This window comes from Bubalus kerabau, chromosome 22 (assembly GCF_029407905.1).
Source record: "Bubalus kerabau isolate K-KA32 ecotype Philippines breed swamp buffalo chromosome 22, PCC_UOA_SB_1v2, whole genome shotgun sequence".
Lineage (NCBI taxonomy): Eukaryota > Metazoa > Chordata > Mammalia > Artiodactyla > Bovidae > Bubalus > Bubalus kerabau.
The window spans coordinates 24133593-24149491 of record NC_073645.1 but is presented as its reverse complement, the minus strand read 5'-3'; the positions used below and the strand labels follow the sequence as shown (position 1 = coordinate 24149491).

The 15899-nt window shown below is 47.0% G+C and overlaps 1 long non-coding RNA gene across 2 annotated transcripts in view; it reads left to right on the top strand.

Moving 5' to 3' along the window:
• Positions 1-4572, top strand: part of LOC129636601 (uncharacterized) — a 40009-nt gene extending 35437 nt beyond the window's left edge. For both annotated transcript variants that reach the window (XR_008707034.1, XR_008707033.1), the window contains exons 2-3: positions 2790-3016; positions 3229-4572. This is a non-coding gene — a long non-coding RNA (uncharacterized LOC129636601). The remainder of the gene's footprint in view (positions 1-2789; positions 3017-3228) is intronic.
• Positions 4573-15899: the final 11327 nt, after the last annotated feature.

Here is a 15899-nt window from a genome sequence, read left to right as displayed (position 1 = left end):
CTAAGGGACTTCCCTGGTGGCTCAACGGTAGAGAATCCACCTGCAATGCAGGACTCACAGGAGATGCAAGTTCAGTCCCTGGGTCAGGAAGATCCCCTGGAGGAGGGCATGGCAACCCACTCTAGTATTCTTGCCTGGAGGATCCCCTGGACAGAGGAGCCTGGTAGGCTACAGTCCATAGGGTTGGAAAGAGTAGGACACAACTGAAACAACTTAGCGTGCGCGTGTGCACATACACACACACACACACACACACAGCATGCACATGCTACTTAGAGGTGGAACTGGGCCTTATACCCTACGTTCTGGTTTTCAGAGTGTAATGAACAGGCTCTACTGTCATGGGAGCTTTTTGAGCGAAAGAAAGATGTAATCAGGGTTGTAACTTTGGAAAATTAATCTGGTGGCAGTGAGTTGGACAGATGGGTTGAGGAGAGAGGTCCAGAGATTAGTATTTCAGTTGAGCAGCAGTGAGGTCAGAGAGTCTGAGCCATAGTGAGATCAAAATATTGGAAAGGAAGGAATGACAACAAAGGCTGCTCTGAGTAGTTGGGATTTAAGTAGGTATTAGTTCCCTGTTGCTGCTATAACAATTTACTATATACTTAGTGATTTAAAACAACATCCACTTTAAGATCTCATAGTTGTATAGATCAAAGTCTGAGTGGATTGGATTGGTTTCTTTTTTAGAGTGCAAAAGCTGAAATCAATGTGTCAGCTAGTCTAGGTTCTTATCTGGAGGCTCTGGGAAAGAATCTGTTTCTATGCACACTCATGTTGGCAGAATTCAGTTCCTTGTGGTTGTAAGACTTAGGTTCCTGTTTTCTTACTGGCTGTTAGCTGGGATTGACTCTTGGTTCCTGAAGCACTCACCAGTCCTTGCATGTAGCCACTACATCTTCAAAGGCAGCAACAGTGCATTGTTCTTGTGCTTTGAATACCTCTCACTTCCTCTTCAGCTAGCAGCAAAATTTTAAACTCAGAAAGTTCTTTGACTTTAAAGAGTGTGTGATTAGATTAGCATCCCCTAAACACTTAGTTTCCCTTTTGCCCTATAACATAAACACAGGAGTAACATTAGTGAGTGAAAGTCATGGGGCCAACTTAAAATTTTGTATAACCATGGGACCACTTGCGTTTACATGCCTTGGAAAGCTAGGTGAGGCAGGATAGACAAAGGGGTGGTATGGGAACAAGATGGTGCTAAGGTTTGGAAACGAAATAATTGGGAGCACAGTGGAGACAACACTGGGAAGGGGAATCAGGAGGAGAGCTGATCTGGGAGGCTGGAAAAGATCATGAGGTAGACATCTAGGTGTACATACAAAGCAGTTAGAAATTAGGGATTCCCTCTCAGGAGAATGGTGGTATTGCAATTTTTTTCCCTTTCTGTTGAGTTATACCACACATACAATAGAGCCCTAGGCTTAGAGCTCAGTGAGCTTTTACATGTGCAAATACACGTGCTGCCACCATCAGATCAAGATTTCTAGTCCCTGTGAGTTCCCTTGTGCTCCTATTCAGTCACTGTCTCCCCATAAGCAGCCACTCTTCTGACATTGATCACTGTAGAGTCATTCTGTGTGCTCTTGAGCTTCATATTAACAGAATCATACAGTATATCGCACCACCAAATAATTTACTGGGTGCCTGCTGGGTGCCAGGCACTGTGCCAAGCCCTGGGGATGCAACAGTGACAAGACAGACAAAATCCCAACCTTCGTGGAACTTAAATTCTGCTCAGAAGGGAGAGATCAATACTGTGGGAGGCAACAGGATGACCAAGGGGGACAGTGTGGAGAAAGAAGAAAGAGGATGAAGACGAAACAATGAGAAATATTTAAAATGGGGTGGTGGGAGGGTGGAGTGGTCAGAGGATTGAGAGAAGCCTGAGCAGGCAGCCGCACAGAAGCCTGAGAACAAGGAGGGAATGATCCACGGTGTCACATGCTGCTGAGAGGTTAATCAACACATATTTATGGAGCACCTGCTTCGTACAAGGCTAGGCATGGAGTGGAATGGAGGGTGGCATAAAACTCCCTGTAATAATGATCTCTAACATGTCTATAGAGAGAAGGGAAGGCCCTGGTGGGGGAAAACACCATAAAATTCCAATATGATCATGTCACTGCCCTGCTTAAAATCTTCCTTTGGCTTCTCACTGCCATTGAGATTAAGATCAAAACCTCACCATGGCCTCCTGGGCTCTGGTGATCTGACTCAGTGGACCCCTCCAGCCTCAGCCCTCTCTTCCAGTCGCTCTGACTCTTCTGGCATCCTGGCCTTCTTTTTTCCTCTTGTTCTGCTCCCTCCTGCCCCAGGGCCTTTGTACACACCATTCTATAGCCTAAAACACTTTTCTCCTTTGCTCTACCCCTAGAAAGATCTAGTTAATTCTACTCACCATTATTCACATCTCTGCTTGATGGTTGCTTCTTCAGAGAAGCCTTCCCTGGTTTTCCAGTTTAGAATAGTTCCCTGTGTTTTGCATTTCCACAACTCACTTTATGGAACTTTCTTTCCTAGCACTTATCATGGTAAGTGATGATATATCTGTGTGGTTATTGTATAAATGTTTGTTTTTCTCCAAATCGGAGCCCCCTGTGAGAGCAGAGACCTTATCTGCTTATGATTGTCAATGATTCCCAGCACCTGCCTCAATGCTGGGCCCATCATGAGGGCCCGATAAGTATTTACTGAATGAATGAGCTTATGAATTTGAAGTCAGAAGACTGTCTTTAAGCCCTAGCTATGTGACTTTGGATAAGTGACTTTTTTCCCTTCCTCAGGTCTCAGTTTCATCATCCATAAAATGAAGGGATAGACTCTCTAAGGGCCTTTCCAGCCTTATGGCCTCGGATTCGATGATTCACACTCATAAAAATGTCACTGGGCTGCCTGCCAACACATTAGCACCGATATTAGTGCTGAATGAGAAGGTGCAAAACATCAAGTGCTATAGAGATAAGACAGAGCAGTGTGATCCAGGATGATCAGAGAAGACTTCCTGGAAGAGGTGGGTAGAAATTACTTAAATAGATGGGGAGAAAAGAGATTTTTTGATGAACCAGAGAAGCACAGAGGCATGAAACGTGATGGGAGACCACAAGGAGACTGGTCTGGCTGTAGTCTGTGGGAAGGATCCAGCTTCTTTAAAATGGGAGAGGCCCTCTGTACTACTTTTCTAGTGTTTGGTGGCTTAAAATAATCCATTTTATTATCTTACAGCTCCAGAGATCAAAAGTCCAAAAGAAGTCTCACTGGGCTAAATTCAAGGTGTTGATGGAGCCGGTTCCTCCTGTATGCTCTGGGGGAGAATCTCTTTCCTTGTCTTTTCCAACTTCTAAAGGCCGTCCTCATTCCTTGGTTCATGGGCCTGCCTCCCCTCACCGTTTTCTTTGACTTTGACCCCAATGTCTCCCTCTTATGAGGGTCCTTGTGATTACACTGGGCCCACTCAGATAATCCAGGATAATCTCCTGATTGCACGACTGTTAACATAATCACATCTGCAAAGGCCCTTTTACCATGTTCATGGGTTCTGGGGATTAGGGTGAGGACTCATCTGAGGGGCCCCTTTTCCAGCTTATCACACCCTAGTGGTTATCCCTGTGGTCTCTGGAGTCAGAGTGCCTCAGCTCAAGCTTTGGCTTTGTCACTCATTAGTGGCTTAATCCTATGTGATTTATTTAACCCCTCTCTGCCTCATTTTTCCCATTTGTAAAATAAGGAAACAGTAGTATACACCTTATTTGTTTCAGCTATCTACTGCCATATGACAAACCATGCCAGATCTTAGTGGCTGTAAACAGAAATGATTAAAAAAAATTTTTTTTTTCATGATGGAAGGTTCTTCTGCTCTCCGTGGTACTGCTGTGTTCACTCTTGCAGCTGCATTTATCTGGAAACTCAGCTGGGATCACAGCATCTAAGTTGCCCTCACTAACACATCTGATGCTTGATGTTGGTGATTGGCTGGAAGGCCTAAGTTCTCCTCCAGGGGGCTTTCAAACTGTGGTACTGGAGAAGGCTCTTGAGAGTCCTCTGGACTGCAAGGAGATCAAACCAGTCAATCCTAAAGGAAATCAACCCTGAATATTCATTGGAAGGATTGATGCTGAAGGTGTAGCTCCAGTACTTTGGCTCCCTGATATCAAGAGCTGACTCACTGGAAAGGACTCTAAGACTGGGAAAGATTGAGGGCAAGAGGAGAAGAGGGGTGCAGAGGATGAGCTGGTTGGATGGTATCACTGACTCAATGGACATGAGTTTGAGCAAACTCCGGGAGACAGTGAAGGACAGGGAAGGCTGGAGTGCTGCAGTCTATGGGGTCACAAAGAGTCAGACACGACTGAGCGACTGAACAACGATAGGGGGCCTCTCGTCCCACAGGGCCTCCCTCCCTTCACTGGCCTCTCCAGCAGGATAGTTCAGACATTTTTACATGGTAGCTGACTTCCAAAGGGTGATTATGGGGCTGCACGATTTTTCAAGGCCTCAGCCCAGTGGTCACAAGGTGTCACTTCTGTCAAAGTCTATTGGTCAAATAAATCACATGACCAGCCCAGATTCAAAGGGAGGGGAAATAGACTTCACCTCATGTGAAAGTCACATTGCACAAGTCTTGTGAGATATACCATTTGCCATGGTAACTGTGAGGATTGTATGAATTAAAACATGTAAAAGGACTTAGAACTTTGGCTGGTGCTTAGTAATTGCTCAATGTTTTTTAAAAGGAAGAATCTAGTGTTCAACTGCCTAGGTTTAAAACCTAATTCCACAGCTTATGGTTTTGTGACCTTTGGCAAATTACTTAAGCCTCAGGGTCCTCATCTGTAAATGAGATTAATGGTAAAGATTCTTTTCCAGTGTTGGTACAAGGAGGAAATGCAGTGATAAGTGCAAACTCTCAGTTCAGGGCCTAGTGTATAGTTAATACTCAATAAGCATTCACTTGATATTACCAAAGCTCTGTCAAGTACAATATAAGGATTTTTTTCTTTTCTGCACTGCATGGCCTGTGAGATCTTATTTCCCCAACCAGGGGAACCCTTGACCCCTGCATTGGAAGTGTGGAGTCTTAACCACTGGACCACCAGGGAAGTCCCTCATACTTATATATAAAAAATATATATATATTTTTTACTTAAGCCTAATGTCAACCCTATGTGTCCATGTACACACACACACACAGACACACACACACACACACACACACACACACGCACACACATGAGGAAACAGGCCCAAAGTACTTCAGAAACTTGGGACTGGAACCTAGGTCTTTGTGACTCTTTCCACTTTACTAATGTGACTCTTTCCACTTTACTAATGTGACTCTTTCCACTTTACTAATCATTTACTAATGATTTCAAAAATTTCTTTTTAGTAGAGTACCTCCTGTCCTCCTTTTCAAACAAACTCAATTGATAAAACTGGGAAAGAGAGTATTTTCCTAGCACATATTATGAAGGCTCACATTTTAGCTTTTTAGACATTAGAGGGAAAACATGTCGGTTAGCACACACATTCTCTAATGTGTTAAAATTCAATTCATAACACTTCTGTGAACATGTGATCTGTAATTGAAGTTTCAAAGAGTTTATTCTTAAACAAAACTTAAATCAAAACTCTGTGGACCCTCTAAATACCTCAAAGGAACTTAGATTTCCATGGACCCCAGATTGAAAACCCCTCCATCAGATGACATTCTTCCACATGAGGGAGGGTAGATGGAGCATCTGGGTTCTAGCAATGGGGGTCTCAAGAACCTGACAAAGGAGCTTCGAGTCATTTTGTAAGCAATATTGTATCATTTAATGTAATCCATTATTGATTGGATTTTTGAGGATTTGTGATCAAGAAGAATAAAAGCAGGAGCAAACAATCACGCCATTATTTATTAAAGGCTGACTGTGTACCATGACTACACTCTTTCCTTGTTTCATCTTATTGACTTGTTACGGTGCTATGCAGTATGTCCTTTTATCGTTTCTGTTTGACAGATGATGAAACTGAAGCTCAGACTGAATTAGTAATTTACCAAGCTATTAAATAATGGAGCTGGATTGCAAACCTATAAGAAGTCATTGGAACTTTTTTTTAATCAGGAGATCATCAGTGACCTGGTGAGTGGGAGCTGGAGGGATCAGGGAAGGAAGACAAGGTGGCAGGCACCCTCCCAGGCATTTTTCTCCTTAGGAAGGCATCCTTGTTTGTGCTAAGCATCTCCAGGTCTTCCTACTACCACTCCCTACTGGCCTCGCAATATTTTGACTGACATCTGAAATCTAATGGGTCCATTCCTATTGCTCAATCCTTTTTCCAACTAAAAGTTCGTTTTCCAATTGCCAATGCAGGTTTCCTCAATGGAGATAAACAGCAGGAAACTGTTTTCCTTTGCCTATTAATATGTCAGATTAAAGAGTCAATCATATAATCAGCACAGCATTTCTTACTGGCCCTTGAATAAGCTCAGAGTCCCATCTGCGAGATGAGGCTGTCTTTGACTTTCAGCAAACTGAAAGACATCCCAAGGAAGCATGTGGGTAGGCAGCCAAATGGGGAATTATAGGAATAATAAAATGTTTCCTCAAGAGTTTCTACCTTATAGAACAATTGCAAACTCATTATCTCAGGTGACTCTCATAACACTCCTGTCCTAATTATCTGCATTGGGCAGATGGGAAACCGAGGCTCAGAGAGGTGAAGTCACTTGCCAAGGTCGGATAGCCAATAAGTGACAAAACCAGAATGGAAGGAGTGGCTTATTTGGGAATCTTCTGCTGCCTGAGTCCTGGCTGTGAGCTGTGGACTCTGCAGTTTGTGGATGCATGCCCCCTGGCCCCACCCCAAGCCCTCCATGAGAATTCTTCTACCCTACTGCTAGGGTTCTGGGCTGGGAGGACAGGAAGGGCTGTCAGGCCCCAGGCCTCTTCCCAGCTTCCCCTGTTGTACCCCCTACAATGATCTCTATGGCTTTTTGAGCCAAAGGTGCCTTCAAAATCCCGGTGCCTCCCTCCTGGTCCCATGGGCCAGTCTGCACCCCTTGCCCACATCCTGAGACCCTGAGAAAAATCCTTAGCCATCCATCCGGGTCCCCTGCCTGCAGGTCAGTGCTCCCCCCGCCACGGACAGGCTCCTGTGATGATGGATCGCTGGCCCCAACGCACATATTATTATGAAATGGGTTTATTACACTCTAAATCTCTCACTAATGTGCTGCTGTTTAATCCCTTTATCCAATTCTCAGTCTCTCAGGCTCGGCCACAGCTCTCTCCACCCAGGACTAGGTTTGAATGGTTTATTGGATGATTTCTGACTTGAGGGGACTAGGGTGGGGGCTATTTAGAGGAGGGGGAGGACAGAGAGCCATGCAGCCCTTGAGAGAAGAAGTCCAAGGGCTTGTCTGGGGGCTTCTAACCCGGAGGCTTTGTGGCCCTGCTGTCGGTCTGTCGGCCACTTCCCATCTTCTCCATCTTGGTCTCTCTGACTTGGGGCCTTGCTCCGTCTCCACCTCTTGGCTCTCATCACTTTCTCACTTCTCTGACCGTCTCTGTTTGTCACTCTGTCTTCTCTTGAAGCCAGATGGTAGTTAGGGTGATGGCATCTAGTTACCCCTGCCATGAGGAAAGCAATGATCCCTGGCCTTTCCCACTCCACCTCCAGTCCCCTCTTTTCCAGAAGTTCCTTTAATTCTGCTGGGTTTCCGTTCTCTCAGGTCATGTCTTTACCACAGCTCCACCGACCAGCCACCTCCTACTTTTGACTTCTGCCACTGATGTCCCCCTCAGGCTTTCCTCTCATACCCCCAGCTTCTCCATCTGCCCTGCTCCTGGGCCCACGCCCAAGTCCCTGCCCACACCTCAGCCTCCTTTCCTCCTCACCCACCCTCAGCTGCCTCTGCCTCCCCATGGTGGTTGACACTCAGCTCACAAGGCCTTCCCGTCCCTCCTCACTCTAGCTCTGGCCACCTCTGGGATGGCCTTCTCTCCCTCCGTCCGCCTCTATCTCTGTCTCCCCCAGTATCTCTCTCTGAGCAGTCCCTCCCCGCTCTGACACACCAGCCTGTACGGCAGCCAAGGCTTCCTGCTGTCAGCTGGGGAATAGATAAAGATAAATGATATTATGTTAAATTCCACTTAATGACAAATTTTTAATTTTCTGAACATGGTCATTTTCTGGCTAGTGAATCAAGTGGAGGGAGCTAATTACATGAAGATCTGAACAAAAATAACTCCTAATTTTCAAGGATAATGGAAGAGAAATGTTGGAGATTAATGGCACTATTTATCTTTTTTAAATTTCTATCTTTCTCTGTGATAGCCGTGCTCCCCAAGGAAAATATTCATAAAATGAAATTGAAGTCGTAACTTAATAGGTTATTAAAATTTTTGAGTGCATATCACTTTCCTTCCGCAGCACTGTAAATTTAAATTGAAGTTTGCGGCTCCCCGAGTCACCAGCGGAGTTTTTTTTATGATGGCACAATAGAGAGAAACATGCATCTTTGTCAGGAGGTATTTGCTAGTCTAATTTTATGGCAGGCCGGATTATCAGACGGGAATGGCAGCGCCGGGGGAAGCTGACAAGCCCGCAGCCGGCAGCCATGTGTTTCCATTAGCGCCCCGAGCCGTCCGGGGTTTCTCTGGACTCTCATTTTCCACTTCAGTCTTTTATCTTGATTTAAAGTGAGGGCGCCCAATATTCAGGGCCTGTCATTTTTCTCTCTCTTACACTCTCACGGCGCTTCCTCACTTCTCCCCTCCCACTTCCTCTGCTCCAGGGCCTGCTCCCTTTCATCTTAGGGCCTCCATCGTGGGCTCTGGCCCCCTCCAGCCTCACCCAACCCTCTGGGCTCCACCCTGGGAGAAAGAAGAGAGAGGAGGCAGGAGAGGCTGGCAAGGCAGCCGCTGGAGTTAGTCATAAATTTGAGTGAAGCCTTCTCTCCAGGGGCCCATCAGAGGAACCCTGGAATGGGGACTGTGTGTAGGAGGTGGGGTGGGGCTCCCTGGCTTGAGCCCATCAGGCCCTCTAATTGAGTGTTAATGGAGTTTCAAGGGGGAGGGAGCGCAGCTGTTGGCTCCGGACGGAGGGCAGGGAGGATTATGGCCAGTTCCTTTTCCAGTCTCTGTCTCTGTTTCCCTGCCAGTCTCTGTCCCAGCTTTGTCTCTGAGTCTTGGAACCCTCCACACAGAGGGAAACTTAAAAAAACCCAGACCAACCCCCACATTTTAGGGATGGACAAACTGAGGCCCCGACATGGGGAGTGTCTTGCCCAAGGTCTCATGGTTAATTAGTGGCTAAGACAGACAAAACGTTGGATATCACAGATGCATGCACTTTCCACCGGACCACACTGTCTCGCGTCCACCTCTTTCTGCCCTGTTGGATGGAAACCAACATCTCCGTGTCTGTCTCGGCATCCATCCAGTGTTGCCCACCTTGTTATTGGCACCAGTGTTCTCCAAAGAGCTGGCCTCAACACCCCAAGGTCATCGTTTAACTCCTATCCTACCCTCAGCCCCCAAACCATGTCAGTTACCACGTTCTGCCATCACTTTCCTATCTGACCCTTTCTCTCCTCTTCCCTGGGGTTCACCCACCCTATCACATCAGCCCTTCCCTATTTTGTTTCCATGTTCATTTCCCAATCCTGTTCCATAGTGACCTTGCCCAGATACCCCAGATTCCCAAACAGTCTGCTGCCCTTGTTCAGAAACCCCCATACGCCCTCCACCCTATGCCTACAGGATTGAGGTCCAACTTCTCACTCAAGCCTCATAGCCCTGAGTGACCATGGCCCACCATTTCCCCTCTGTTCTCCCTCCCTCTTGCCTACCATATACTCATGTATATAACTCAAACCAGGGTGGCACCTTTGCTCCTGGTGTCCTCCCTAGGAGCACCCTCTACCCTTCTACTCTATCCACCATTCATGAGCCCCCCTCAATCAACCTACTTGCTGGGCCTCGCTAGGCCACACCAATTTACCCTCTTCTCTGGCCTTATCATCCAGCCGTTCATCCATCTGCTTACCCACTACTTGAAACTCACTATACTTACTGACTTATACCCTGCTGGGCCAGGGACCCTAAATTCAGTTTGTGTACCTCATGGCCACAGATGCTCGCTGGGTCACACACCTTATCCCCTGAGCCCCAAGCACACAGCAGAGAACCTGGGATAAAACCTCAGATGTCCTAGTATACTGGAGCTGGAAGCGATTATGAGACCTTAGCTCTCTCATTTTATTGATGAGGTAACTGAGGCCCAGCAAGAGGGACAATGCTCAGGGTTCTGCCAGGAGTTAGGAAGGGAGTTGAGACTCACATCCAGGTCTCCGGACTCAGGTTCCAGTGCTCTCTCCACCTCACCATTCATCTTCTAAGGTTCAGGTCATCTCTGTCACTCAGGTGTAAACTGGCAATAGTTTTTTTTTTTTTTTTTTTTAATGCAATAGTTCTTTTTATCCCAGAGCCTTGGTTTCTCCACAATGGAGAAAAGCAGTCCTGGACCATGTTTCTTCCTAAAGCGGGGTCAGGGATCATTGGAGAACCCTGTGGCAATGGCAGGACTTTTCAGTGTGGTATCTACTTGCCCCTCCCACCCTCCCCTGATCCCAGACTGCTCAACCCTGCCCCATGCCCCCTGGCCTGGCCACTTTCAGGGACTGTGACCCCTCTTCCCCTACCAGTCCTCCACTGGGCTACCCACCGTTGTGTCCCATGTCACAGCAATGTTATAGGCATGTTGCAAGCGTGTTCAGGCATGTTTAAGGCATGGCCATTTCCACTTGGCTGCCTGTGCCACACAGGTCAGGTGGCGAGTGGCCCCGGCCACCCCCACGCCGTGTTTAGCAGTGGAGCTGAGTGGAGGCGGTGCCTGGTTCCCCAGCCACAGTCTCTCGTTAGAAAGAAATTAAAAGCCACTCAATTTTGGCTAATATCCCTCTGAAGGCCTTTAACTCCACCTGTGACTAACCCATTCATAATCACTCCGTTTTAGTGGCTCAGGCTGATGTAGCCTCAATTAATTTGGGAGGAGAGATAAACGGCCATTCCTCTTTGTCTCCCATCCCTTCCTCCCTTCCTGCCCTCTCTGTCATCTCCCCCACAGCCTCTCTGTGTCTCTGTCTTTCTCTGCCTCTAGCTCAGTTTTTCTTTCTCCCTTTCTCCACCTCACCTTTTTCTCATCCTGATCCTGTGAATCTGTTTCTGTCTCTCCGACTCTTTTTTGTGTCTCTTTCAAAGTCTGTCTTAGTTTCTGTTCTTTTTCTACTTCCTTTTTACTCTTTCTTCCTGCATTTCTCTGACTGGGCCTCTGTCTTTGTCTCTGTCTCTCCCTCCTGTTTCCTTTGGTCCCCTGCTTTTGGTCACTTTGACTATGACTCTCATCTCTGAAGCTACTTTCCTCGCCCACTAGTGTGTTTATGTTTCTACACTGCTTCTTTCTGGTTCCCTCTGCCCATCTCTGTCTCTTTATTGTCTCTTTGTCTCAATCGCCATCTCTGTATCTCCTGTCAATCACTTCCTCCCCAGCCCCTACAGCTTCCCTTCTTTCTCCCTTTCCCTCTTGCTTCCTCTCCTTCCTATTTACAAAATTCTGCCTGTGTCTCTCCATTTGTCTGTTTCTGCTGTATTTCCCTGAGTTTTTCTGTCACAGAGATGACTCTTCTCTCACCCCTCCCCCATGGCTCAAGCACCTTTTCTCCTGGTGCCTCAAACTACCCCCACCCCAAGCCCCTGAGTCCTTTTGTCTTCTTCTCCCCTCTCGATTACTATTAATGATAAAAGCTCAAACATCACATCAGTAATTTCTGAGTGAGTTTTGCAATGAAACTGGGGCCTTCTCAGCCCCTCCCGAGTCCCACAAATTTTACTTTTGTAATTTCACGCCTCTGGTTATCACCACGCTGCTCTGTCCCTCTCTGCCTCTCAACTCCCCTCCCCTCCCCCCACCCCCCCGGAGAGAGCACTTAAACTTGTTTTCATTCCCTTATTCTTTATTTTTTTAATGTCCACTCTCTCCGGAGTCAGTAATGTTCTTCCTCTCTTTCCTCTCCCATTTTCTGTTAATTCTGCGCCATCTGCCTTAGCATCTGTTAAAAATAAAATTTCCCTCACACAATGAGAAGCTTCCCTGCTCCTCCCTCCCCTCTGCAGCCCCCCAGGTTTGGTGCTGGGGCCGTCAGATGCCACTTCCTCTCCTGGGATGTTTCCCCCTCCCCCCAGTCCCTAGTCTGGTTTTCAGAGGAGAGATGCAGCACTGGGTGAGCAGGCTGCTGGAAGGAGGGGGCTGCCCAGGGGGCCTAGAGCTGGAGGGGGCAGCTGCAGAGGGAACCAGAACGGGGTGGGGGCGGTGGGGGGCGTGCAGAGGATGGAACCAGGCTCCACCCACTTGCCTCCGGGACCTTGCCCAGGCTGGAGCTCTGAGCTGCTGAGACTGAACACCTGGCACAGGTAGGTGACAACAGGTGGGGGAGAGACTTGAGGAGTGAGTCCTTTTTCCCCAGGGAAGGAGGTCACAGATTAATCCATTTACCCTTTCCCTAAAGCTGATGCTGGGGGCCTGAGGCTGGGATGGTGGTAGGAATGAATTTAGGAGATGGGAGAACTGCCCCCAAGACCCAGTGATTGTCCCCTGCTTGGAATGGATATGGTGTTGGACAATGTATCCCCAAGACTGGCTGTCCAGAAACACCCTCCCCTTATGTGCTGGAGGACTTTGTCCCTGCTGTCCTGGGCTCAGCTGGGAGAAGGGAGAGAAAGGGAATCAACTGACCCCCAAGCCCTGAAGACTTTAGGAGGCAGGAAAGTCTTGGCTTCAAGCCAGCTGGCCAGAGGATTTGGGAAGAGACTCAGTGTGTGTGTATGTTTGTGAGCAAGTGTGTGTGTGTGCCTGTGAGATTAGTGTCATCACTGATTGTGTAGGTGTGTTTAAGGAGTGTGTCTGAACTGGGTTATGATTGATTTTCTTTCTGTGTCATACTATGTCTGGCTACATCTCTCAGGTATGAGTGTATTGTGTATGTTATAGTGGGTGTATAGCTATACAGCTCTATAGATGGTGTGACTGTGTGGTAGTGGATATATTGTAACCATGTATTTTTGTGTATATTTGTATAAATGGTGTCTTGCAAAAAACTATCTTTCTGTGTAGGTGATGATGTATGTAATTTTTCATGTCTTTCTATTTTGGTTGATTTGTATGTGAAAATCTACACACTTTGTTTATTTTGTACATTACTTTATCCCTCCTGTGATGCTGGATATAACTCTTTCTCTAGGCAGTAGTTCCTTTTCTCTTGTGATGGGGTACTCTGTATGTGATCAGTGCCAGGTAGGTACCTCTGTGAGTATTGCTTCACTTCTGAGTGATGTGACTATGGGAGTATCTTTCTGATCACCACCTGGGAGGGTGATCATGTATGACTGTCTCTGGCAACATGTGCGTGTGTGTGTGTGTGTTGTATGCTTCCTTTTACTCATCACCACACAAAGATGTGGTTATTGGATATGGGCTTGGTTGTGCCAGGGAGGGTGAGGCAAGGCATGCATGGTTATGTTGGTGGGTCCAGTGAGGTCAACTGAGATAAAAAGTCACAGGTAGGGGACTAAGGCAGCTCCGCAATGGGATGGTGAAAAGGTACAGGCTTTAATACCATAGTCCTGAATTCAATTCCTAGATCTGTCCCCAATCAGGTCAGTGGCATAGCAAGTTACTTAAACTGAGTCTCACTTTCCACATCTGTAAAATGGGGATAATCATAGCTATGGCATATAGTCATTGCAGGATTAGGGACACAGGATATCATACAGCTACCCTGGCACCTAAGAGTAATAAAACAATAGTAGTAGTAGCAGTAACAGTAGTGGTGGTAGTAATAATAATAAGTTATTGAGTGCTTACTATTGCATATTTAATCCTTTACTTCTCACATCAATTCTAGAAGGGTTCTTACTCTTTTGGAGATGAGTAAACTGAGGCACAGAGTATAAATAACCAAGATCAGACAGCTAGGAAAGGCAGAGTACCTGCTCAGCAAACGATAGCTTTATTTGGATAGTAGATGCTTCCTGCAACTACTGCTGATGTTCATGTGAGCATTGGAGGGGAGGGTGCATTAGACCCATAGCACTTCATTCCTACTTATAGGGGCCTTCTTCTCAAGTCACCCCTCACCCTCGGTGCCCCACAACCCAGCGGAGTTGTTGCCTCCTGGGACTGTTTTGGGGGCTGGACAAAAGGGAGAGTCTGAGGAGGAGGCAATGCCCCCACGCTCCTGGCCGCCTCTTTCCAGCCTTGATCGACACCAAAGACTCTGTAATCTCTCTCTGCCCCGAGGGGAGCAGCAGCGTTTGTGAAACAGATTTTTACAAAATGTTTTGACCCTGCTCTCCCCTACCGCCCCCTCCTCCCCCGCATCCCTGCCTGGCACCGTGTCACCTAATTAAATCAGCCTTCGCGGGCGTCTCCACTCCCTGCTAATTGTGCCCTGGGCCGGCTTCCGGAGGTCGCTCTCCCCGTCCCAGTACCCGCCCCCAACAACACCCGAGGACAACAGGGGCTGGGGTGGGCCCCTGCTGGGGCCGTGTGGCGGGCAAAGATCTCCTAGGGGCCCCCCGTGGCGATTTCCGTGATCCTCCCCTTGTGGCTATTCTGCAACTCTGGAGACTGAGTCATCGGTTCTAACCCCCGCCTGGCCCTGCTTCCTGATCAAGGACAGGGGCCCAGTCTGAAATGACCCGGGGCCTCGGGGAGGCCAGCCGGAGCGTATCCGGGTAATTGTCTCTGCCAGACCCATTGCCGAAGCAGGCGGCTTGGAAAATCCCGGATTTCTTACCCCTTTACCGGCGTGCCGGGCCGGCCGGAAGCCAGGCGGCTTTATTTACAGATCCTCTAGCAGGCGGTGGTAGAGGCTGGGCTGGGAGGGCGCTGGCCGCCGCCACCTCTGTCCAGGGTGCTGATCGCACGCAGTGCTGGGTGTCTCTCCTGCGTTTGCCGGGATGTTAACAATGGCTAAAAATCATTATAGGCGACTGTTAATGAAAGATTACAAGGAGCCAGGCACTGAGCTAAGGGCTTCCAAGCTCTGTATAATTTAATACTCACAGCAACCTTAAAAAGAAAGATTTTCCCATTTTAAAGATGAGAAAACCGAGACTTCTACAGGTTAAAGAGCTGGAGTTGGGGATGGTTAGGGGGGAATTTCACTCTATCTGTCATGTCTGATTTCTTCCATTATTTTTTCTTTTAATAACCCAAAATATGTTCATGTAATACTTGTGCATTAAAAATAAGCTTGAAAAATTTGAAAATTTTTTCTTCACTTAAGACGTTCTTCTGGGCAAATGACTGAGGTTCTTCAAAGAAAAGGGAAAGAGAGAGATAATAATCAAATATATTGTGGGTGGACCTTGTTTAGTTCCTTACTTAACAAGCTAAATGTAAAAAAAATGAAATATTTGAATATGGACTGAGTATTTGATGATTTATGGAATTATTGCCAATTTTCTTAGATATGATAATGACATTGTGTGTGTGTGTGTGTGCGTGTGTGCGTGTGTGTGTGTTAACTCTTTCTGGGAAGGAAAAGCAAGAAAACCTCTTTAACTGTTAAATTTTTGGTTAAAAAGAGCTGTTAAGTGACCTGCCCAAGATTAATTAAGAGTCCCTTCTCTCAACCACTCTGGCAGCTCACCATCAGCAGATCTGAGCAGATCTACAGCTTGGTGTGTTATACAAGTCTGTCTACAAGTTTGTGTGGTCATCTCTGCTCGGGTTGACCTAAGTGTTGGTGTTGTTTCTTTGTGTGTGAGATCTCTGTGTGGCAAATTTTAAGTGCCAACTGTATGCCAGATTTTCTATAATAATATCTTACAGCACTTTAAACTCAG